General features: G+C 40.1%; 1 protein-coding gene across 2 annotated transcripts in view; it reads right to left on the bottom strand.

Annotated features, from left to right (window-relative positions):
- The window catches only part of BABAM2 (BRISC and BRCA1 A complex member 2), a 387,195-nt gene that overhangs the window by 53,262 nt on the left and 306,964 nt on the right, over positions 1-26,969 (bottom strand). The window lies entirely within an intron of this gene.

Genomic DNA, 26,969 nt, shown 5'->3' with positions numbered 1-26,969 from the left:
GGGAGGAAGCCTTTGAAAGCTATTTCTACCAGCTTATGTAAACTAGAATTTTAATGTTTTAGGCTAAAGATTTTCATACGTACAAACACATATATGCACATGTATTTGGTTAAAGGAAGTGGGCCTTAATGCTGGACATGTTAGTATAGAAACGGGGAGGCTGAGATTTCTACTGAGGACAATGCAGCACTTGGGTCATGAGCCAAACATGAAAAGGTGGCACTCCAACGTGTGCCAGCAGACTGAACGGGTGTGTGACCCAGCACAGCCACAAACAGAGTCTTGCAAAGGCCAGAGATGAAGATAATTCGATCTTCGCTAAAAACATCCAATAGCTGTGTTGTACAAAGGCACATTTTGCTTTGGTATGTAATTTCCTCACTACTTAAGTGCAAAAGTATATCAGAATTGAATTCTAGTGCTCTTTCTAAATGGGAGCTGAGTCACAGGTACCTCGATGCTGTGTCTGCAGACTAAAGAGGATGACTCACATCTGTAAAATTCTGAGAGAAAGTACCAACCGACCCTTGCTTAGTCATCTTTTGCATGGATGCTGGGTTCATGAGCTCTGTAAACTATAATGAGCGATCTAGCCTTTTACCATCTCTTTATTCTTTTCTAAACAGTACAAATTACATCTCTAAAAATAACTTCATCTACGCCAGTGAGTCACTTCGACCTAACAAGCTTCCACACGTTACCCAGCTAAATTGTAATATTTACTTGCGAATGTACAAATCTTGTTGTCATATTAGCACCCCCCCTTTTCTGAGATCAAGATTTGGTAGACCTGGGAAGAGAATTTCATCTGACATTTTAAAGAAAATATGGATTACTCCTAACTTTGGACATGGACAGGGGTTGGGATGTGGGTGGAGGAAGGAATTCTTTGAAAGCTATTTCTAACAGTTTATAAAAACTAGAATTTTAATATTTCAGGCTAAAGATTAATCAAAGAGTCTGCACTTTTCTTTAGTGAGGGGTGCTTATGATTGTTGAAAGAGAAGTATCAAGAATTCTATTTACTTTAAAATCCTGAACTGTGAATTTATGACATTTTTAGACAAAATACCAGGTCATGCTAATAAAGGCATATGTATTAAATATTAATCTTTGCTCTCCCGGGAGCTGATCACTCACCACACCCTGAATTCTCTAGACACACAACTAAGCTTTGGTACTCCACCCATTTACTGTGTAGCTTTCCAAACCTCAGGCCTGCCCTCTGGCCTTTAGGTTGCCTTTCTGGGCCTGGCATTGCCAGCGCTCACCAGTCCCACCCCAGGCCTGTCCTAGTTAGGCAGTAAGTACAATGAACTCAACTGGAAGGAAGAGGTTACCTGCATGGGGCTTATACCTTTGTAAATTAGGCAGCAATACTGAAATGTCAAAGTACTGTTAATCTACACTCTGGCTTTGGTTAGAGAAGACCAGAAGGATTTCTCATCTGTGTTTGGCTAGGAATGGAGTTGCCAATACCTCTAGGCCTAGAAAGTTTCCACTGCTGTTTCTGCTTCTCCTTTAAAAGATCAGACTCTTTGGCTTCATCCAGATGGCCACATGAACAATCTCTCCCAGTGCATGGGGGTGCTTGAGAAGAAAGAGATGAAATCATTGGCCCACCTGAAAATTCCCCGGGAAATGGGCTGCAAAGCCCACTTCCTGGCTCCAACCAGGGGCAGAGGCTGAGTCACCTAAATCCTTTCTGACTCCTATTCATTTGACTTCTACCATTTAGGTCAGCTGGAGTCACCTGCATTCTGCTTTTAATCCTTGTGGGCAGCTACCCCCTACAGTGGCACCTACTGCAGCAGCATGTTGAGTGTGGTCTCTTCTGTGAGGTGTCCACTAACTCAGCCTCAGCCCCAAGCCCCAGCCATGGCCTGTGCGCTCCACTCCACTGCAGGCTCTGCCACACTGTGGCTCCCCTCTGGGACACACAGCTCCCTTGTCACCCTTTCATTCCCACAAGGTGGACATTATGTAACCTCTCTAAGCTTCTCTTTTGTCATTTGCAAAATGGGGAAAATAACACTACTTCTCAGGGGTGTGATGATGCAAAGAAATTCTATGAAATGCAAGTGTTATATAGACTGCAAGGTGCTCTGACCACCCAGCTCTCCCACTTCAGCAACTGCTTGCTGAGCCCTGCCGAGTGCCCGACATTACACAAGGCACTGCACAAAATAATTTAAAACATGGGCCAGGCGTGGTTGGCTGATGCCTGTAATCCCAGAATTTGGGGAAGTCAAGGTGGGAGGATCGCTTGAGCTCAGGAGGTTGAGACCAGCCTGGTTAACATAGCTAGACTCCATCTCTACCAAAAAAAAAAAAAAAATGTTAAAGTTAGCCAGGTGTGGTGGTGCACACCTGTAGTCCTAGCTACTCAGGAGGCTGAGGTGCAAAGATCCCTTAAGCCCAGGAGTTCGAGGTTACAGTGAGCTATGATCCCACCACTGTACTCCAGCCTGGGGGATAGAGCAAGACTCTGTTTCTCTAAAAAGAAAAAAAACCAACAAAATTAAAACACAGTGTAGACTTAGTCTTGGACTGTGGTAAACAAATTAACCAGAATAATGAAGTAAATACACGTGGCAATTAAAGAAGATATTAATAACGTATGTTACAGTGTCATAATTCATAATTCAGATCAGGCGTTACAGGCGTGGGAGTGCTCAGCTTAGAGAGCAAACAAAACTGCAGACAGGTTTGAAGAAATGGTGCAAGAAAGATGAGGAGGTCGAGGAGACAGCAAGGAAGGCCAAGAAAGAGGCCAAGGCTGAGTGGGAGGAAGCCAGATGGGCAAGGCGAGCCTGTCTGCTAAGAGAGGCCACTGGATAAAAGCAGTGTCTCGGAATGATTGATGTGGGGGCAGGGCACAGGAGCCAGAGACAAGCCAGCGGGCGGTGTGGTAGTCCTGGGGTGAGGTAGTCCTGGGGTGAGGTGACAGGTTGCAAGTGAGGGTGGAGGCAGGGGGAGTGGCCCACCCAGGAAGAATGAACGCCTTGCATTTCTATAGCATAGCGCTTCCCATTACACAGATGAGGAAGCCAAGTCTCAGAGCCAGTACTGGTAAGGCTGAGACATTAACCCGGGTTTTCTGACTGGGAGATGAACGCTCTTTCCACTCGCTGTGTAGTGCTCCACACTAGCTGTGCATCATCAGACTTCACTATGAAGCTGTTTTTTTGGTTTTTTGTTTTTTTTTTGAGACAGAGTCTTGCTTTATCACTGAAGCTGTTTTTAAAACACAGGAGTTCAGCAACCACCCCTGCCCCCACCCCTTTTTGGTTCAACAGTGGAGGGGGTGGTGGGGAGAGGAGAAAGATGGGAGGTGCTCGGGCATGAGAATTTGTCAAGGCTCTGAGGGCTTCAGATGTGTAGTCAGGGCAGGAACCACTGCACCAAACTGCACTGTACAATGTGGTGCCTAAGTGGGCAAAGGGCAGAAAGGAGGAGAAACGACACACTGTTCCAAAAGCTTGTTGGAGCAGAAGCTGTTCAGTCCAGGGAATTGGGTAAGAACTGTCTGCTAAGCAGGATGTTTTATCAGCTCCACGTACCTGTGTTAGCTCTTATCTTTTATCCTTAGCAGCCAGAGTAAAAAAGTTCCCTGGCATTCCAGAAGACTGGCTGCACGTAGTGTGGCCATGGCCAACTCCCTGAGCTCGGCCAGCTCCAAGTGAGGACAAGTGCTGCTGGGCATCTCCCGCAGCTTCGTCTCTCCACCTGACGCCCCAGCCATGCCAGCCCCCAGTTCAGCGGGGTCTCCGTGAAGCCTTCCCCCACTCTCTCAGGCAGGGGAAGTGCTCCCTTCTGATTCCCACAAACCCCAGACGTCCCCATCCTACCCTGGGCTTGTTGGTCTCACAGACTTCCCCGCCAGACAATGAGCAACTTGAGAGCAGGCACCGTCTTGCATCATCCTGTACCTCTGACACGGGAAAGGCTCAATAACTATTTGTTTACTCTGTGTGGAGCTCCCGAGTCTGCAGTCAAACTGAAAAAGTCTCTGTCCAAGTCTCGGCTTTTTGCTACATTCCTACCACCCTCTGAAGCAAATGCAAACGTCTGCCAAACCATACCCTCATTCGACTGTAAGTCCGAATCCTTGAGTTAACCCGTTTGCCTTCTTCTTATCTTTGAGCCCTTGCCTAAGCAGTAGGTTGCCCCTTTTATTACATGGGGTTCCACCCCCTACTCTACTTTCCTCCCCAAAGCTACAAGTTTTAAAGGGTTTTGCCTTAATGACCATTTTCCCATGAAATATACAAATTACTAAACCCAGCTGATACATTTCTAAACCTAAAACAAAAAATTTGATATTTCAGTTAACTTTTACAACTTTATCATGGATGAGTATTTGAATGCTATTAGTCTTTTGAATTTCAGTTCTGAACAGTTCAGTTGAGTTTACTGTGAATAGTAAACTGGTCTAAATACTATTAATAGAATCTCTTGTCTCCTGTTCATCATACCATATCCCACCTTCAAAGTGGAATCTTAAAACCATCTCCTCTGGGATGCTTTTTCAAAAGACTTGTCCCAATTCTCTATCAGCCAACATCACTATCCATTCCCCTCCCTTGTCAAAATGTATTTGTATCTATCCTATCTGTACTCTCTTCCTCTCTGCATATATAACCACTGAAAGTTAACGCCCTTCAAAGTAGGAACCACCTCTGAATTCCACCATGTGCCTAGCACTGACTGAGGGATCGTCTGGGATAATTAAACAATACTAAGTAATATAAATGCCACAAGCTCAGGGTAATTACCAAGCGTGAGCATAAATACATACAATGAAACTTGAGAATCTATTTTAAACCTACCATTTTGAAATTAATATGCAGTCTTCCAATATTATATCATACAGTAAACCTGCCTGGTTAGCCCTTTCCCTTTTAACAAATGACTCCATAAAAGATGGATTTGGGGTGACACATGCCTTTTCAAAACTGTAGGATTGCTTCTGGTTTGATGTTTCAAGGGAATACTCACCATAAAGGACATGGATATTTAAGAGGCTTGTTTCCTTCACGATGTGTTGACAATTTGATCTCCCCAAATTTCATTCTTTGAGAAAGAAAACTAGAAATTATTTGAAGACTGTGACCGAGTCACGTCACTGTGGCTGGAGGCACAGCTGTCCCTGTGAGGGCCCAGGTCATGAGGACAGGAGATCATGCTGGGTCACTGCCTGCGTGGGGAGACCTTGAGGGAACAATCCCAGAGGCAGCAGGAAGTTGCCTGGTGGCAGGTGGTGGCTCTGGTCCAGTTTGAGGCCTAATCAAACCACCTTGCACTTACAAAAATCTCTATTTGGGATGATGGGTGAAAATTCTAAGATCTTAAGCCAGTGTTCTTCTGAAGAAGTCCATGGATGTGAAGCAGTTGCCTCCCTTTATCTCAAATAGTGTCAGACAAGATAAGCATTCCACTGAGCTCCAGCTGTGTGTTTACGGATAGCCATCTTGAAAACTGGGAAAAGACCAACTAAGATACTCCATATACTCTTTTGTCCCCAAGGCTCTGGAACAGAATCTGTACATGTCAACTCAGTGTGTCTATATCCCCTGCAGACCTGTCTCCCCAAACCCAGAGAGAGAGCAAGATCTTATCGCTGTAACGATTGAGAAATAATAGCATTACATCATTGTGTGAGTAAGATAAAGCAAGGCGGAACAGAAAGAGCTGAGTTTGAATGTAGACATTTGAGACTTAGTTTAAATTTAGTTTTGCATTTAGCACCTGTGGGATCTTAGGCAAGTTGCTAAACTTCTCTGCTTTCTACCTTTCCAGTTGTAGAATGGCAGTCATGATTTTTATCTTGAAGTGTTTCACAAATGACAGCTATTAGTGTGATTTGGATTGAGGGCTTAGACTCCTTCTTCTGTAGAAACAGCAGAAGATGTCAACAGACTGAAGGAATAGTCATGCCATCTGGGTGAACAGCAGGTTGACTCTTGATTTAGGAAAGACAAGGTTGGTAACTGGTTTAGGAACAATGAAATACATGCTCAATAGCAGCAGTGGCCATAACTGTCTTCAAAGCATAAAGACTACACAGAGTGTGCATATAGGTGCCAGATACCACCACTTAAACAGCTTGTTCCTAGATCTGGTCCTTTTTAAAGAGATAATTTAAATATTACTAATATTTTCTTACATGGTGAGATATGATGATTTTTCTGATTTTAAGTTTTATGAGGGAGGGATCACATCTGATTCATGTACTTGATACAGTGCCTGGCCTAAGACAGTTTCAATAAAATAATTTCTAATTAAATTCTAATAGTGGACTTAACACTGTTTCCCAGCATAGAGTAATGGAAAATAGCACACATGCTATAAATAACACCAAGGCAATGACCCTTCCAGCATTTTCATAATATGTATTGTTAGTCAAGTACCTACTAAGTACTATTAGTCAAATATTATTAGAGCCCCTGACGTGATCTTCAATGTAAAAAATATAACAATAAGAAAAATCCAAAATATCTCAAGATTATTTTTACTGAATAGCCTAGGTTTGTTTTTAATCTTTCCACAGCCCATGTTCACATCTGTGGCCTCCCTTTTATGGGCTCTGGAGCTATAAATCTGAAAGAAGACAGATAAGGCAGGAACCTTGTTAAACAAAATCCCCACCAAAATGACAAACATTCAAACAGGAGTGGCCTGCCTTTATCTCGTCACCACCCAGTTTTGACAGAGTCTGTTTCCCTTTTACAAAGGGTTTGCTGTCTGAGAAGTGACCATTTTACCCAGGAGACCAAAAGTCACTCCCCAGCTAGGTATTTCCCAAAGGAGTTGTACTGTATGTTCTAGAATGTGGCTGCTAAGCTATCTGCGTTGCAATAAAATGCCTTGATTTTATCTCTGGTTGGACAGATTGTGTTTTTTGATAACCTCAGTCCATTTCCCTGGAAATATGGGTATGCAGCCGTATGCTGACTCATGCTGGGTGCAGAGAGCACAGAATCCCCTACAGAAGGCAGAGACTGCAAAGGCTAAAACTTCCAAGATGGAGAAGAGAAGGGGGAAGGGATAGAGTAAGAGAAAAGAACCACCTGACTGATTATTTACAGACAGTTTGCCAGCAGCAGACAAAGGATGGATCACTGGGCTGGCAACTCTTACTGTGGAGATAAGTTTTGGTCTTTCATTTTAAGATAAAAGAGATTTGACATGTTTATTAAGTAATGGGTTACCCTGGAAGTTGGGCGTGTACCTCTGGTGATAAATGCATGGCAATTATTTCTGTTTGTTACAAGTCTCAGGTTTTGTTTGCTGAAATATTGGATTTGGTTACATCTCTGTAGGTACTCTTAAAGGGATGGTATTTGGTAGACTTAGATATGTAAAAATTGCCTTTCATGGGCAAGGATCACAATATAGCTTTGCAGAATTTCTCTGTAGGAAATAATCTCCACAGTAGACATCAGGACATACTGCACCCTAAGATTCTGAAGACGATTGAGTCAATAGATGAGTGTAACTGACTTACAGAAACTGCAGAGAAACTTAAGGCAATTGCAGGAGAAGCAGAAAAGATTACGGCCAGGGCACTGGGTTGATCCAAACAATAGGGGCCAATATTTGTGATCTTAGGTAGACGTAGCCCCAAAGTGGGTCACACCCACAGCGTTAGGAAAACCAATTAATAAGAATTACCTTTGCTAGCGATGGGTCTGTTCCTTGTTACAGTCTTATAACTAATAAAGATTCATTTTTATTACCATTAATTTTAATGTTTCAGTTCATTCTTTTAAAAATTATGCAATGTTTGATACGTACCAAAGAATACTTGTAACACACACTTATGTTCTGAAACATAGTGAAAAAACAGAACATGCCTGAATCTACACTCCCTCTCAAAACAGACACAAGCCACAGGCTGAAGCGACCTTGAGCTCCCTCTCTCCATAATCCCCCTACTTCTCTCAGAGATAACCACTGTCCTGAAATGTCTGTTTATTACTCCACTTTTTCAGAAACACAGCCCTAAAGCAGGCTTCTGTATCTCCAAATAACAAATTGTCTGGTTTTGCTTGGTTTAGAGCTTTTTATATAAAAATTTTACCATATTGTATGTCTTCCATAACTTTTTCTTTTTTCAGTCAACATTAGATTTCATCTTTATTGTGTGTGGATATAGTTTATCATTTTCACAGTTGTATAATAATGTGAATTTAACACTATTTATCCATTCTCCTATCAATGAACATTTGGGTTTTTCAGTTTCTTCTAGTTTTTGCCACAACTTACCATGCCACCATGACTATTCTTACACATGTGTTCATCAACATTTCTTCCTTTTCCTCCTTGGCATAGCCAAACACACTTCCCAGCCTTCCTGCAGTGAAGTGGAGCCAAATGACTGAATTCTGGCCAGTGGACTGTGTGTGGGAGGGATAAATGCCACTTCCTGACCTGACCCTCACAACACCTGACATGCTGCAGCAGAGAGGGCAGTGGAGGATGCTGAGGCCACAGGGAACGGTGGAGCCACTAGACTGAAAAGTCCTCCCTCACCCCTCATTAACACCACTGGACTGGGATCACTAGAAATAAACCTTGACTGTATTAGCCGCAGAGATTGGGGGTTGCCTGCTATAGCTGTTAGGCTTTCCTCATTAATATAAACTCTACTTCAAAATACATTAGAGTGTGTGTGTGTGTGCGTAAGATGGGGTCAGGGCTGGGATGGGGAAAGCCTTTGCCTCCCACATTTATGAGGGTGGTGAGGAAGTTGTGGTGATAAAATGGCACCACGAGGGATCCTCATAGTGATGGAGTTGTTCTGCTTTTTGACCACGGCCATGTTGTACCCTGGTTGTTGATACTATACTATAGTTGTTCAAGATATTACCAATGGGGGAAGGGGGTAAGCGGTACATAGGATCTCTCTGTATTACTTTTTTTTTTTTTTTTGAGACAGAGTCTCACTCTGTTGCCTGGGCTAGAGTGCCGTGGCGTCAGCCTAGCTCACAGCAACCTCAAACTCCTGGGCTCAAGCGATCCTCCTGCCTCAGCCTCCCAAGTAGCTGGGACTACAGGCATGTGCCACCATGCCCAGCTAATGTTTTCTATATATTTTTAGTTGTCTGGTTAATTTCTTTCTGTTTTTTAGTAGAGATGGGGTCTCACTCTTGCTCAAGCTGGTCTCAAACTCCTGACCTCGAGCGATCCTCCCGCCTCGGCCTCCCAGACTGCTAGGTGTATTACTTCTTATACCTACATGTGAATCTACAATCATTTCAAAACAAAAAGTTTTTACAAAACAAAAAGTTTTTAAAAACCATGAAAGACTGTATGGTAAGGATGGAGAAGTATTAACAAAACCATGGAAGGCAGTTTGTCCCGTTTTTGGAAAACAGAGAAATGAAGTATAATCAGGTACAGAGGACAGACAGCTCTTAGACCCAGATATGTGATTCAGTATCAACCCTTTACCCTTGGTTTCCTCATCTTAAAACAAGGACAATTATTGCCCTACCACCAACCTCATCAGGTTTGGGAGGATCAAATTAAATGAGATGATAACTGGGAAAGTACTTTGAAATAGAAGAGACAATTGTAATAATAACTGGGAATGACAGAAGCATAATAAAAATCCCACTTAAATTTATTAGTGAAGAGCTGCCAAGCTGCAGGAGCCGAGCCTTTGTACAAACTCAGTGGCCAAGACTGAGGGGCGGCTAGGAACTGTACACCTATGGTAACAAGACTTCGAAAGTACTTGCTCCTGGTTCAGACAGGGTGTGTAATATGCTACTTTTCATGTAAAAAAGAAGAAAATTAAGAATATATACTTGTATTTACTTTATTTACATAAACAAACTCTGGGCCAGGCGCGGTGGCTCACGCCTGTAATCCTAGCATGCTGGGAGGCCAAGGAGGGTGGATCGCTCGAGGTCAGGAGTTCGAGACCAGCCTGAGCAAGAGCGAGACCCCGTCTCTACTAAAAATAGAAAGAAATTATCTGGAAAACTAAAAAATATATATAGAAAAAATTAGCCGGGCATGGTGGTGCATGCCTGTAGTCCCAGCTACTGGGGAGGCTGAGGCAGGAGGATCACTTAAGCCCAGGAGTTTGAGGTTGCTGTGAGCTAGGAGGACGCCATGGCACTCACTCTAGCCCAGGCAACAGAGCAAGACTCTGTCTCAAAAAAAAAAAAAAAAAAAAAAAGAAACTCTGAAAGGCTGAGTTTAGAAAACTAACAAAAGTGACAAGAAGAAGAATAGGGTAGATTGAATAGGGGTGAGGGTGGGATTTTCATCTTGCGAATTTTTAAAAATTAGGTGAATATATATTACCTATTCACACAATAAAATAAAAATATTTTAAAAGGTACATTCTCAGGGAGGGCCCTATATTTTGTATGTGGGTTGGGGATGGGAAGCTACTTTTTGTTTTACTCAAAGCCTTAGTTCCAGGATTGTGAAGTTAGCTGAGTGCCGTCAGTAGAGTGTACGCACACGTACGTGTATGTCTGCATGTGTATGAACAAGCCTGCACATGCCAGAGAATTCTGGCCAATCCCTACTTCCTTCCTGTCCCCTAAAGCTGGAAATGTCCAGGAGCCATGAAGAGGGGATCACTGCAGCAGCTACCCTTGCTTTTCAGTTTTCTGTCCCTCAGGTCACTTTTAAGAACACCCATTGATTTAACTGTATTATTACCTTATACGGGGAAAGCGAGGATGGTCTAACGCACTTTACAGGACAAAACGAGATCAGAAATAGAAGCTGAGGACTCTTCACTATACCCACTTGTCAGTACATCGTTGGGTCACATGTGGCTTTCAAAAACTAACGCTATCTCTCCAAGTACCAAAGTTAAATCTGGGTTGTTTCAAAGGACTTTCTAGTTGTTAAAAGAATCAAACCTGAAACACTGAAGTCAAGAGGTAATTCTTTCGAATTATATTGGTTTTCTGTAGCCCCCGTGATCTCTAGAATAATGGAAACAATGAACAATGTTGGAGTAAACTGCCTTTGAATGTTAGAGTCTTTTTGTTTACTCTGTGGAGTCCACTGAGTCTGTGATCTTGGGCTGTTCACCTCCCAGAAGAATGGGTCTTTTGAAGCATTCTGTCCCCTTGGTTAGGGGCCAGCTGAGCATGTTTTCATCTTCTTGTAAATACAGTGTTCAAGCAACCTCCCATTGGAATGGGTTCTACCTTCTCATTGACTGGTTGTGGTGGAACAGTTTGAACTGAGGGTTTTGGCCCACTCCATTCTTCCAGCATAAAATAAAGGCTCTGCCATTTGGAGATGGTTTTGTTGAGACCACAGTTCATTTCTGAGGTCTCAATCAAACAAGAGCTTAAGGATAAACTTTGCAAATTATTTTAATTTGTCTGACATAGGAGACAGTTTACAATACATTTGAGGTTTCCAAGCATACAGCCAAATAAAAAATGAGAAGTATTAACTTAGTCAATGAGATTAAAAAAATAAAAGATAATGTTCATTGGGAAAAGCCTCAAGGAATCTGGGTATATAAACCTTATGAGATCCTCTAGAAAAAGTGCCCCATTCAGCCCTAAATCTTTAGTATTCAGTATGGTATCTGGCATAAAGAATATGCTTAAATTCACTTCTCACCAGGGAATACAAAAAAGATAAGCTCCATCTCTAAAAATATTAAGGCCTGTAAGGCTAAGTAAGATTCCATGTCTGACCTGGAAGACTATCTGGAAAGATGCATGGAACTAAACTTGCATCTTTACTGGGAAACAAAGGTGAGCAAAGACAATGGTTTAGGTCAGATTGCTAGGTGGTTGGCATTTAAAGTGTGAATGCAATTGCTAGTTCCCTGGCCTCAATCACACTGATAGATTCCTTTTTGCAATTATCTTCACTAGGCTCACCTGTATGCAAAGTTTGCTGATTACTGGTAGGTAGTATGGTTTCCCTGGAGACGGAGAATCCTTAATCCACTTTTTCAACACTAGGGAGAGTTCAAAAGACTCACAGTACAAAGAGCTTCACAGTTGGGAACATCACAGGTAACACTGAGGAAGCCTGTAGCATCTCATTTGTGAAAAGGAACTAGAAATTCGAATCCCTGCCCACCATGTGCACTGAGGTTGGAATTCTCCTGACCATAAACATAGCTAGGATCTTCTGTTACAGAAAAGGTAGTATAGTTGTACTGTGTTCTCCAACCCCTTTCAAATCATCCCACTTACCTGGAAAATGGTACTATTTTATGGCACTCTAGGAAAAATGGGTGAGGCTGGCAGAGTTACTGACTGTGGGCTCCAGCTCCCCTGAGGACTGAGGAGGTCAGAAGCCTACCCATAGTCTAGTCCTAGTCCAGCAGGGCGCCCCAGCACACGGACTCGGAAGCTTTAGTAAACTGACAGAGATCTGAAATCAGAAGGTCTTGGTTCAAATGTTGAGTCCTTCATCTACTAGCTATGAGACTTCCGGCAAGTTACTTTATCTCTAGGTGCTTTTGTTTCCTGTTCTGTAAAATGAGGACAGTAAGTAGCCTGACCTCATAGAGCTGTTAAGTATATGGAATTATGAATGTAAAGTACTTAGCACAGCACTTTGCATATAGTGAGCACTCAATAAATTATATTTTTATATATAACAATGGTATTATTATTATTATTATATATATTAGAGGTCACTTCTTATCTCAGCAATCTCTGCTTGAGAATGGATTAGATGAAGAAAAAATGTCAGGTTGACTGAGATTGAAGAAATCTTGCCATTATGATGCCTGCCGACCAATGAAGTATGCTTTTTACTTTTTCATTTTTAAATTGTGGTAAAATACGTAATATAAAATTTACCATTTTAACCATTTCAAAGTGCACAGCACAGTGAGTGGCATTAAGAACATACATATCGTTGTGCAACCATCACCACTATCCATCTCCAGAACTTTTTCATCACCCCAAACTGAAAAGCTGTATCCATTAAACACAACTTCCCATTCTCCCTCCCCACTAGCCGCGACTACCACCATTCTACTTTCTATCCCTATGAATTTGACAACTCTAGTTACCTCATATAAGTGCAATCATAAAGTGTTTGCCCTTTTTGTGAGATGAATTGTGTTCTGACATCCCTTTTACCCTTCCCCTACTGGAGGGCAAGGGTTTTAGTTTAGCCCAAGCTCATTTCCAATTTGGAAGTCACTCCCAAAAGCCTCTTTCAGTACATCCTAGGTCAGGCCATCTCAAGAATATGGACCACCCCTTTGGAAGGTTTCAAGTTCCAAACCAGATCCTGTACAGTGTGAAGCATGACTGGACAAAAGGGTTCAGTCAGGCCAAATATTGTAGTTCAGAATCATCTGGACTGGAGATGCCCAGGGGTTTCTAGGTTGGAATGGACTCTAGGTGAAGCTGGTGACAGCCTCCACCACAGATCTGTCCTATGTGAATGTTCACTTATTTATTCTTTACCTGGATGTCCACAGGTTCTTGAAATTCAACGTATCCCAAACTGGGCTCAACATCTCTAAGTCTGCTCCTCCTAATACAATCCTTGCTTCAGCTGATGGCATCATCAGCTACCTGGATGCCTAAAGAAGAAACCTGGGAATCATCCTAATCCTTCTTAGTCCCTTGTCTTCTATTTGGGACCAATCACTAAATTTTGCCAGTTTTTCTTCTAAAATATTTCTTCAATATTATGACTGCTCTAGTTCAGATCTAATCATCTTTGGTCTGGACTATTGTTTTAGGTCTCCTGGTCCCAATTCCAAATCATCTTTTACATAATATCAGATAATCTATTTTTAAAAAGAAAATATATGTCACTTCTCTACTAAGCACTCTTCAAAAACTCCTTGCTATCCTCAGCATAGTCAAATTTGTCAGCCTGCTATGCAATGCTATCTGTGTTGAGGCCTCTGACTGCCTCTTTAGCTTAATCTCTCACCACTCCCTGGGATCCACCAAACATTTGAGAAATCCTAAACCACTTACAGTTCCTCACATATACTCTACGATTTCTTCCCTTGGTGCCTTTGTTTACGCTAGCTCCTCTGTCTGGAGTGCTCTTGTAGCCCTCCTGCCATACTGAGTTGGGTGTCCTTTCTCTGTGTTCCCATAACATCTGGTATATGCTGAGCATTGTACTCTATAAGTAATGTTTCATTTCTGTATTTATATCTTCCACATTAGACAGTGAGCCATTTCAGAGCAGATATCACTCATCCTGGTGGTCTCCTTGAGTCTTGACAGTGCCTGTACCCAGAGCAGGTACTCAATACATGGTGAATGAAGGAATAAATCAACACACAAATGGATAAACTATTGCATAGGTCAGGTCTGGAGGCCACGGGAAAGAAGGAAGAAAGAGAGGGGGGGAGGAAAGAAGGAAGGAAGGACAATATTCACATTGGAAGGGAAGACGTAAAACTGTCATTATTTGCAGATGACATGATCATACACATAAAAATTCTGAGAAATCTACTAAAGGTCAATATATAAAAATCAATTTATATTTCTATATATTAACATGAGCAATTAGAAATTGAAAGTTTAAAGAAAACTCCATTCACAATAGTATAAAAATATATTTAGGAATTAATTTAACAAAAGATGTGCAAGACCCATATACTGAAACCTATAAAACATTACTATGGGCAATTAAAGAAGAGCAAAATAAATGGAAACATATACTATGTTCATAAATTGGAAACTCAGTATTTCTAAGATGGTAACTCTCCCTGGATTCAACACAATCCCAGTCATGCTTTTTGTGAAGAAACTGACAAGCTGATTCTAAAAGGTATATGAAAAGACAAAATATATAAATAGCCTAAATAATTTTGAGCATAGAAATACAAAGTTAGGCTGGATGCGGCAACTCATGCCTGTAATCCCAGCACTTTAGGAGGCCAAGGTAGAAAGATCACTTGAGGCTAGGAGTTCGAGACCAGCCTGAGCCACATAGTGGGACCCTGTCCCTACCAAAAATAGAAAAATGAGCCAGGCATGGTGGCACACGCCTGTAGTCCCAGCTACTCTGGAGGCTGAGGAAGGAGGATCATTTGAACCCAGGAGTTTGGGGTTGCAGTGAGCTATAATGACACCACTGCACTGCAGCCTGAACAACAGAGCAAGACACTGTCTCAAAAACAAAAACAAAATTAAAGGATTTATAATACCTGATTTTCAAGACTTGCTATAAAGCGAAAGCACAGACATATATTAATAGATCAATGGAACAGAATAGAGAGTATAGAAATAGATCTATACTTACAGGGTTGATTGATTTTTGACAAAAGTTTCAAGATAATTCAATGGGGAAAGGATAGTTTTTTCAACAAACAGTGCTGGGACAATTAGATATTAGTATGAAAACAAAACAAAAAAAAAGGAATCATGTCTTTTACCTCATACCATACATAAAAATTATCTTGAAATGAAACAGAGACCTACATTTAAGAGCTAAAACTATAAACCTTCTAAAAGAAAACAATTTAGAAATTATTTGTGAACTTGATTAGGCAAGAATTTCTTAAGCAGGACACAAAACGCGTGGCCCATAAAATTAAAAAGTGATAAAATGGACTTTATGGAAACGAAAATTTTTTGCTTTTTGAAAGACACAGTTAAGAAAATGAAAAAGCTCTGCAAATATCTATAGAACACACGACTGACAAAAGGCTTGTATCTAAATGTATAAAGTACTCTTAACTAAAAAATAGGAAGATAACTCAATTAAAAATAGGGAAAAAATGTGAACAGACACTTCACAAATTAATGTACTTGAATGGCAAGTAAGTATTAGGGAACTGTAAATTAAAATGAGATTCTAATATATACCCTATAATGGCTAAAATTAAAAAGACTGACAATAGCAACAGTTATTAATAGAAAAGACATGGAAGAACTGGAACTCTTATTAGCTGTGGAACTCACAGTTAATAAGAATGTAAAAAGGGCCAGCCCTTCGGAAAACAGTTTGGCAGCGTGCTACTGAATTACACCATATGACCCAGCATTCCCACTCCCAGGTTCTTAACCGAGAGAAATAAAAACATATGTCCACACAAAGACTTGCACTTGAATTATATTCAAAGAGCATTATTCTTAATAGCCAAAAACTGGAAACTAACAAAATATTCATCATCTAATAAATGGATAAATAATGGAATGGAAAAATGGAATACTACTTAGCAATAAATAAGAATGAAACACTGACACACACAGCAACATGGCTAGATTTCAAAAACATTATACTAAGTAAAAGAAGTCCAGTGCAGAAGACTAAATACTGTATGATTCCATCTTTAACAAATTCTACAAATGCTAAAACAGAATAAACTATAGTAACAGAAAGTGGTAGTAGTGACCTAGGGCTGGAAGTCAGGGAAGGAGATGAACTGCAAAGTCACAGGAGGATACTTTTTAAGGTAATGAAAAGGTTTTTTGTCTTGATTGTGGTACTGGTTCTATGACTGCATGTGATTGCCAAAATTCATTAAGGTGTTTGCTTAAAATGGGTAAATTTTACTCTATGTAAATTATACCTCAAAAAAGATGGGAAAAATGTACCCCATGGACTCATGAAAGTTGAATTTGTGCAGTTAGGAAAAATACAATATACAAATGGAAAAGTCATTAAACTTTAAATCTGAGCATTATTTCTGGTATTTTCCTTATGCTGAACATTAGTCAGTACTTCAGGCCAGTCTCGAGATGTCAGCAGTACAATACCAAACACATATTGTTATAAAAGTACCTACCTGGCTTACAATCTTAGAACTGAGCCATTCAAACATAGAAAATACTTAATTGGATTTTAAGAAGCCCAGCTTTTAGTCCTATTCTTCCACAAATACAATCTGAGGTCTATGCATCTTTCCTTATCACACTTGCAAGGGTGCTTGGATTCAGGGCTTCAGGGAGTACGGATGGGAAAATGAGTACCTTTATTTTCACTAACATTTAACTGAAATTTAGCATTTCTTCAAATTATGAATATAGGCAATCTGTAGTAGTATTAGCAGTATCTTGACTTTGTTACCAATAGAAACTGTAGATATTTTTATATCACATTGTAAATGGTGCCCATATCTCAAAATATTATTTATACTCTTTACTATTTCAAAATTATAGGTGTTATTAGATTTGCCACTGGATATTTTTAATGTGTTAACAAAAAAGCTATATATCTGTTCACTAAGAAGAAATATATCTCTATATCATAACTTTTTAAAGATTTGATAGCAGTATTTTGGCATAATTGATTTCCTTTGTAGTATGATATATTTCATTTTATACATTCAAAAATACTGTTCTAAAGAATTGATCCATAGGATTCAGCAAAGGGGTCTCTGACACATTCTAATACTTAAGAATTCTATTAAAAACTGGCATAAAAAACGAAGGGCTCACATTCTAAATGAAATAATTAAAAGCACCTTGAAACTATAAGATGATATACAAATGTTTTCAATAGTTTCTCAACTAAACTATGGGGAAGGAAAATGGGTAGCAACATCCATTATTTGGGACTACATCTCTTTTTTTCTGAAGAAAGACTTTCAAGATTCATGGATCCTTACTTGTTTGGAACCTGATTTGAATAAACCAACTGTAAAAAAAATATGTTTGAGACAAACTGGGAAATCTGAACACAGACTAGGTTTGAGATGATACTAAAGAATTGTTACATAACTTGTGAGTGATGGTGCCAGGTTTTAAACGTAGGACAAAGTAAAGTATAGAAGCTGTTTTCTAAATTGTTCTGTTAAAAAAAGTTTTAGAAAATCCTAGATAAAAATGGAAAGCTATACACAGCTGAAATTAATAGGAAATATCAACTATGGAGGTATCTACTGTAAAGAAACTAGGAGAATGTAACACATGAAAGATTATCTAATTTACAACAAAATAAATGCTAATAATGATAAAAAAAGAATTAGATGTAAGAATATTATTTTGAATATATGTTTTTGAAAAATACTTATCTATTAGAGATACATAATGACGTACTTATAGGTAAAATAATATGATGTTTCACATTTGCTTCAAAATATTCCAGAAAGTAAAAAATTAAATTAAATTAAAAAGGAGGCAGTGCTGTTCAATAAATGGTGCTGGGAAAACTGGATAGCCACATGTAGAAGACTGAAACAGGACCCACAGATTTCACCTCTCACAAAAATCAAATCACGGTGGATAACAGATTTAAACCTTAAATGGGAAACGATTAGAATTCTAGAAGAAAATGTAGGAAAGACTCTTACAGACATTGGTCTAGGCAAAGAATTTATGAAGAAAACCCCTAAGGCAATCACAGCAACAACAAAAATAAATGAATGGGACCTGATTAAATTAAAAAGCTTTTGCACAGCCAAAGAAACAGTCACGAAAATAAACAGACAGCCTACAGAATGGGAAAAAATTTTCGCATACTACACATCAGATAAAAGACTGATAACAAGAATCTATTTAGAACTCATGAAAATCAGCAAGAAAAAATAAAACAATCCTATCAAAAAGTGGGCAAATGACATGAATAGAAATTTTTCAAAAGAAGATATAAGAATGGCTAACAAACATGAAAAAATGCTCAACATCCCTAATCATCAGGGAAATGCAAATCAAAACCACAATGAGATACCACTTAACTCCGGTGAGAATGGCCTTTATCAAAAAATCCCAAAACAACACATGTTGGCGTGGATGCGGAGAGACAGGAACACTCATACACTGCTGGTGGGAATGCAAACTAGTGCAACCCCTGTGGAAAGCATTATGGAGATACCTTAAACAGATTCAAGTAGACCTACCATTCGATCCAGCAATCCCATTATTGGGGATATACCCAGAAGAACAAAAGTCATTCTATAACAAAGACACCTGTACCCGAATGTTTATAGCAGCACAATTCACAGTCGCAAAGATGTGGAAACAACCCAAGTGCCCATCAATCCACGAATGGATTAGTAAACTGTGGTATATGTATACCATGGAGTATTACTCAGCTATAAGAAATAACGATGATACGACATCTCTTTGGTTCTCCTGGAGAGAGCTGGAACCCATTATATTAAGTGAAGTATCCAAAGAATGGAAAAACAAGCATCACATGTACTCACCAGAAAATTGGTTTCCCTGATCATCACCTAAATGCACATCGGGGAAGGATACCAATTGGATATCAGACTGAGACGGGGGGTGGGGGGGTGGGGGGGGCTGTGGGGGGGGGGGAGGGGATGGATGTATGCCTACATGAGTGCGTTGTGCACTGTCTGGGGAATGGTCATGCTTGAAGGTGCTGACTCGGGGAGATGGGGGGGAGGGGATGGAGGTATGACTACATGGTGAATGCCAGGCGCACTGTCTGGAGAATGGACACGCTTGAGGCTCTGACTTAGGGGGATGGGCGGGACACGGACAATGTGTATAACCTGAGCTTTTGTACCCCCATGAAGAGCTGAAAAAAAAAAAATTAAAAAAAAAAAAACTAAAAAAAAAAAAAAAGGAGGCGGGATCAAAGAAATAAAGGTGACAATACTGCAATATGGGTGATAGGCACATGGGAGCTCATTGTATTTTTCCTCTCTACTTTGATGTTTGTTTAAAATTCATATTAGAAAAAGTATTTTAAAAAAAGACTAATAGGCACTCAGGATAGATCCAAATGTTTGGATTGTACTTGGTTAAGAAAAAAAAAAACAACAAAGAGTGTGTAAAGGAGTGTGCAGTTTGCTATAGTTCCTGCCTGGCCACCCGTCTTAGAAGAGGGGCTACTCCCACAGCTACATCATCCTTTTGGCTCTGGAGGCATTTGACCTTGTAGGTTTGTGGGACAAACCATTCTAATTGATCACATTCACTATGTCTAAACAGGTTAAATCGGGTTTTTGGTAATCAGGAGCTGGTTAATTCCTTAATTAAGCCACTTAGTTTTGTTCTTTCAATGGCCACAGAGCAAATCCTTGCCTTGAACCGGTATATTTGTGCCACTGGATAGAGGATTACAGCTGGACAACCTGTCACCTCCTCTGAGGAACAACTCTAGCTTCAGCCTCACTACCTTCAGATAAGTGAAGTTGTCTTTGGTGAGATGTCCACTCACATTACTGAGAAATGAGATAGTCTCCACATCTCTCCTACTTGTGTATGGTTGGACACTGACTCTCTGCTCCTGTTCTTGGGTCTTACAGGTTCTCTGAGGTGCTCTAGAAGCTTTCAAAATTCATCGTGCATACTTGGGGATACTGCCAACAGATCATGTGAAGCAGTACAGTAATACAATTTAGTACACAGGATCTAGAATCACTTCCTGGATTTAAATCCTAGCTCTATCATTTAGTTTTGCTGTGCCACAATTGGGGTAATACTGGTAATTACCCCCAGAAGGATGTTGTTAGGATTAAATAACAAATCTACACCAAGTACTGAGAACTGTGTCTAAAGTATAGTATACATTCAATACCTGTTAATTATCATTACCATTATCTTCAACAACAGCAGAAGTTCTGCACTGAAATAATGCCCATGCTCCACCAATGTCAACAGTACTTTAATATTAATTCTAAGAAAAAGTTATACTGAACTAGAACAATAACATAAGATTTACTCTTTGTAAACAGTTTCTTTTCTTTCATTGGGTAAGACGACTTCTGGGTTACAACTTGTTAATTTGAAAGCAAGTCAAAAATAACTGAAAAGTCAAAATCACTGAGTTTTCTTTTCTTTCTTCCTTTTTTTTCCCTAGAGACAGGATCTCGCTTTGTTGCCCAGGCTGGAGTGCAATGGTGTGATCCCAGCTCACTGCAACCTCAAAGGCCTGGGCTCAAGTGATCCTTCTGCCTCAGCCTCCCACGTAGCTGGCACTAGAGGCATGTGCCACCACGCCCAGCTAATTTTTAAAATTTTTTTGTAGAGATGGGATCTCGCTACATTGTCCAGGCTGGTCTCTAACTCCTGACCTCAAGCAATCCTACTGCCTCAGCCTCCCAAAGTGCTAAGATTACAGGTGTGAGCCACTGTGCCTGGCCTGAAAGAGTTTTCAAGACTTTTCTTTGATTAGAAAAAGTCACTTTAGCAATTACTTAACCCAATAATTTTAACTGAAAAGAATCATACAACATATATAACAGGGTATAGGGGAAAAAAATCATTGCATGATTGTGCATCTGATTTACAACCTCCTTCCTTACAAGAAATCCTTTAAGGTCATTAAAGGGTGGTCATGTAAATCCAAGGTATTACAATGAAGAAAATATTCTCAATGAAGATTAAATTCTTAAAGTAGTGTCAGAAATTACAAAACGGACTTTCTGGAAGTAAACTCTAAAGATGAAAGTTTCCATTTGAATCAAAATAGTGAGGGTGGTTGCTAAAGGACTAGGGCTCTCAGAGTCGTAAAGTGTAAGTAGGGCGTGCTTGTGTGAGTAATCAAAAGATGAAAACCACTTTGCCTAGCAGAGTTAACCACTTTCAAAGAAGTCTCAGGATAAAAATTAGCCAAAATGTTTAAAGTATCTAAAGGACCCAATAGTTCTCATTATTAAAACAAAAAGACATTTACAAAGATTTTATCTTTTTCGACATTTTTTATCGTATTGAACAATATAGAGAACTGACTGGTTTCACTTTTTGTTTATAATCAATTTTAGTCCCTGTTGCTTTGGCAGTTAATTAAGACTAGAAATGGTAAAATAAAACTAAGAATCTTTATATATGCCTGATATGAGGTAAACTTGGTAATTCTAAAATAATATTACACTTTTTATAGATTTGGCTTGAAACAAGTTCTAATACATTCCATTGTAATTTCTAATTTTAATCACTTTTATCGATTCTGATTTGCTCTTCAAATATATTCATTTACATAAAAACGTTATTTGTATCCAAAAAAGTAAGCAAGATTTGAGAAATAGCACTGTTTTGGTTTTGTAATTCTGTTGCTAAATTATCTAGTAGCCATCTTGTTTGTTGCCTGCTAAGTAGTCTACAACAAAAACATCGTTTCTGTGGCAGGGAGATGAAAGTCTACGCCATTTTGCTCAGGACCCGAATGGCTGCTACTATGATAGCTTTGCCTTTTAGTGGTGAGGCAACAGTGCAGTATCAATGCCAATAATTTCCTTGGTTATACTAAGAGTTATACAGCCTGACAGAAATCAGAGCTTAGAAGGATCATTTGTAGCAATAAACGGAAGCTTCCGATTTTTACTTAAAATTTCAAAAGCTGTCCTGATTTTTAATTTATTGGTCTTGATTACAATTCTCTAAGGAAAAAATTATTTAAATGACTACCAGAATTAGTCTGAAGTTGTCAGTTTCCTCTAACTTTAACAAAAAACAAAGTCTTACCAGAAACTGAGCTCTCTGAAAAACAAAATAACTGTTTTTGTACTTAATGTAAACTTAAAACCAATAAATGAACAACACTATAACAACTATGAAATGGAGTAATATATTGGAAATAATAGAAAGAACAAAATACAAAGAGAATTTTTTCTCTTTTTCTTTTAAAAATATGACTGTTTATAGCAATAATAGAAAAACGATATTGTGTTTACATTACAGCATATAAAGATGTAACATGTGGCAATAGCACAAACAAGGGGAAGGAAAAGGAGCAAAGTTGTTGTATTTCACTAGAATTAAGTCGCTATTAACCTTCAGTAGATTGTGTTAAGTTAAAGATGCCTATTGTAATCTCCAGAGCAAGTGACTAAGAAAGTAACTCAAAATAAGGAGCTAAAAAAAAAAAATGAACAAATGACTTTCCCCTTGCTCACTGTGCTCCGCTCACACTGGCTCAGGCAAAGCTCTTTGCTGCCTTAAGGCTTTTGCACAAGCTCACTGCTTTCCTTGGAGTCTCCTCCCTTGGCTCTCTGAATGGCTCATTAAGGTCTCAGCTGAAATGTCATCTTCTACAAGAGGTCTCCCCTAACCACACTACAGTAGCCTCCTCTTAATCTATTATAGCCATCTGCTTTGTTCCATCATGGTTGTTGTCACCATTTGAAATTTATACATTTAGTTTACTTCTTTATTGTCTGTCTCTCTCATTAGACTCCAAGAGGGAGGGTTTCTCTCTCTCTCTTTTATATTTAATATATGAGGGTCTCACTCTATTCTCTTAAACATCACTTTATGCCTTGCCTATAGTAAGCAAGTCACAAAATATCACCTGACCTCTTTTCTCATCAACTAGACCAGAGGCTGACAAACTTTCTGTAAAGAGTCAAATAGTAAATATTTTAGGCTCTGTAAGCCATATACTGTCTCTGTTGCATATTCTTTTGCTTCTTTGTTTTTTTTTTCTGACAACCTTTAAAAATATAAAAACTATTCTTAGCTTGAGGGCCATATAAAAACAGGCTGAGGGTGTGATTTGGCCCATAGGCTGTAGTTTTCCAACTTGTGTGCTATACTATTAAAAGTGTCTTAAGGTCAAGCCTGAGTTATTTACTTATATTTGCTAATACCTAGCATAGTACTGAGCATGTAGTAGGTTCTCAGTAAACTCAGCTCTCAGTTAAACTGAGTTAAAATAATTAGGGGTGGAGGCAGAGAAGAGAAAAAATGGTCAGATTCAGTCTAATAGGCATTCTACCAGGGAGACAATGCTTAGGATCCAAGCTGGGTGACTCAAGGGGTCACTTACCAAGGATTTAATGAGAAGACAGCTTCTCATACAGTCACAGATTCCCTGATATTGCCTTGGAAATCACAGATCTCAATACTCTCCTCTTCCAAGCAGCAACTCTGCTACCGCAGGCAGCTGCCTCCTCCCATGTCTACTTACAGCGCAGCTGACTGGGGACCAGGAAATAAGAGCACATCTTTCCCCCAGTGGTTGTGTTTGTTCTGTGCTACTGTGCCTTGCTAACCAGTTCTATTGCCATCCAGCGTTCTGAAAAGCTGCTGGCTTAAAGAAACATCTACCTCCAGAGGAAGAACAATTTGGCAAATATGGAATTACCTATACAACTGGTATGAGTAATTCTTAGATGATGTCCAGGAAACATTCCTGAAAACAGTTTCTGGATGGGAGCAAGTTTCTGATCCTACTGCGGTTCCAAGTCTTGAGACATGTTGATAACGAATGATGGCAGGAAGGAATAAATGGATGAAAAAGCTCCATGGCCAAAATTATGGCCATAATCTCCACCCCTGGAACTGCCAGAATCCCAGGATGTTGTAGTTTCTCCTGAGAGATTTCATAATATGCGCAATGCTGTCCCGTAAGGCATTCTTGCTTCCATACACTCTGGCCCTAGTCTGAGGTCAGACCTGTCTGCCTCAAGAAAGGAGTGTCTCTTTTCTCTAGCATCCAACATGCTCAGCGTTATTGCCAGCACCTGCCCTATTGATAGCTGTCTTCCTATTCCTGGGCCTGGGAGAATAGAGAGAGGGGAGAGCAAAGATGTTATTTCTCATTCTGCCAGGTCTTCAACCTTCACGAAGTAGTGGAGCCAGCCACAGGGGACTGGATCTATCTCCAGGCACTTCCTTCCTCCTTTTTCTTGACTTGAGATCTCAGAATAATTCATTGCAATGTTCTTTGTTAAGTTTCTGCAACCCCATATTCACCTCCCCACTTCATGGAAGGAAAAAAAGGAACAAGTGGTCTCTTGGGCGTTGTAACCAAGCAAGCAGATGCTTCCAAAGGAAGGTAAGTGTCAGATGCTTAACTGCATGACTAAGTAAAACACATTATCTAACCAAACTTCATTCCAATGTAGCAAGTCCTACATTTTAGATAAGAAAGAAGCAAAAGGGTGGAAATTATTTAAAGACAGGCTGTGAGTTAGTGACGGAGCAGGAAACGGCATCAAAGTCCCTTGATTCACAGACAAGGTCTTATCTGCCAGAAGAACAAGAGTGTGGGCAGTGATGCTGAGACAAGGAGCAAATAGCCTGGAGAGGAAAGGAATATGAGCCTGAGGAAATACTTTGGAAAAAGTAAATTAAACAAATCCTAAGGTCCTTTATAGCTGTTCTAAGGAGTGCCTGGAGGTTCTATGTTTCTGAAGAAGGTAATTCAAGATGAAGTGAAAATTTAACTTCGGCACTCAATTTTGCATGTCTGATTTGGAAAAGCTGAGACAGTAAGGTGGAGCAGGAGCTGTAAGAAATACTGGACACGTGATACTAAGGAGAAAATATCCTGCAGGAAATAGACTTTCAAAAGCTACAGCAGTTGCTGTAACGCTGAATAAACTGACCAAAGAGTCGGCAGGAGGTGAGAGGGGAATGCTTTTTTATCCCTGAACATCACTGCAAGTAACAATTTCCTCTTGCTAGCCACCACCAGAATAGTCCTCTTTAAGTTACACGTGGAAAACATGGTTAAACTGAGCAATGTCATGAACGTATTCTTTTTCTTATGTCTGATATGATCAGACATCAACTGCAAGTAGAACCATGGGTAGGAGAAGAACGCAAGTTTCAGGAAAAAGACTTGGCCTGTCATGCCACTTTGGGATAAAAGAACTGGCTGAGGCATTCATCTCACATAATAGTTGTAATTGTCCCACTGTGATGAGGTTGTCCATGGCCACTCTGGAGGCATCTGCCCCTCACCACCATCCTCTGAGGCAGGTTACAGACCCCTCTTGTCTGAGCTGAGCTAGGGGAATTGCACTAGGCAACTGTCCAGAGTCAAAAAGATAAATCACGAATGCAGTCTGGATCAGGCTGGGTTACCAGGTTAGAAAAAGAATACTGGGACCAAGGCAGTGTGCCAAAGTGAATATGGCAAATAGGAAGTGAGGTCTCACAAAGGAATTAAGACTCAGAATGCAAAACCAAAGCAAGGACACATAAGGTCAGAATCAAAAGTGGTGGCTGGAAGCACCAGTGTTTGGCATAGATCAGTAAAGCCACAGAAGACAGGAGGCAAAGAGGAGGCTGCCAGGAGGCCTTGACTGTGAGGCTTCCCTCCTCCACCTGCCCCATACTGCAGGTTATGGTGGTGACATGGTACATGACACCTTGACAAGGTGGTGATTGTTGGGCAACACCTAAAGAGCAGAGAGGCCCAACTCCTTCCACACATAGCCAGTTCTCAATTCTCTTTACGTGGATTATACCATGATAACGTTTTACTTAGAGGCTTTCCTCCTTCTGCCACTATGGACATTTTTGGGTTTCCTCCCTCATTAACTAGTGGTGTGAGATCAGGCAAAAAAAACAAAACAAAACAAAAAAACACCAAAAGAATTTGAAAACTATTTTAACCTAGCCAAATCACAACCAAGAAGATAAATCTGCTGGGGAAGAAAAATCCCCTACAGTCAGTATCTTCATACTGTCAGATGCCTTGGCTACATAGGGCTGAAGTTTTTCTTTCTGAAATAGTTTATTAAGGCATAGGGTAAGTTCTACATACTGAGTGAAGCCAACTCAAACCCACTGCTTTTCTCTAATTCGAGCTGGGAAAGCTAGAACTCCTTTGCCTTTGGCTTGAAGACTAGGCATTTTGCATACCAAATTACTACAGAATGAAGGTCTCAGTGACTTGCAACTGAAACCTGACACCATCGGTCACTGGTTCTTATATAACCAGGAAATAAACAAAAAAAAGAGACTCTAAATTATCCACCAAGAAAAAGCTGGGCCAATGTTCACTGACTGATTGAATGGTATAACACAGCCACCATCTAAGTAGCCTACTCCGCGGGAGAACCCTGAGAAGTGTTGTGGACGCATTGAGACACTGCCCCACCTTTAAGCTATGTACTGCGTATCATCAAAGCTGTAGACCTTTCACTTAATAAGGATGATAACCAAATGATCACAGCAGGTATGTTCTGAGTAATTCTGCAAGTTTTGAGGCTCGATACTGGAAAGACACTTTGAAACAGAAATCTGTTTAGGGTAGGGTGTCTTCAGCCTGGCAATACTGACATTTTGGACTCAATAATATTTTTGTGAGGGGCTGTCGTGTGCATTGTAGGATGTTTAGCTACATCGTTGACCTCTACCCACCAGATGCAAGTAGCC

Source organism: Lemur catta, chromosome 4 (assembly GCF_020740605.2).
Source record: "Lemur catta isolate mLemCat1 chromosome 4, mLemCat1.pri, whole genome shotgun sequence".
Lineage (NCBI taxonomy): Eukaryota > Metazoa > Chordata > Mammalia > Primates > Lemuridae > Lemur > Lemur catta.
This window is presented reverse-complemented; position numbering and strand designations above follow the sequence as displayed.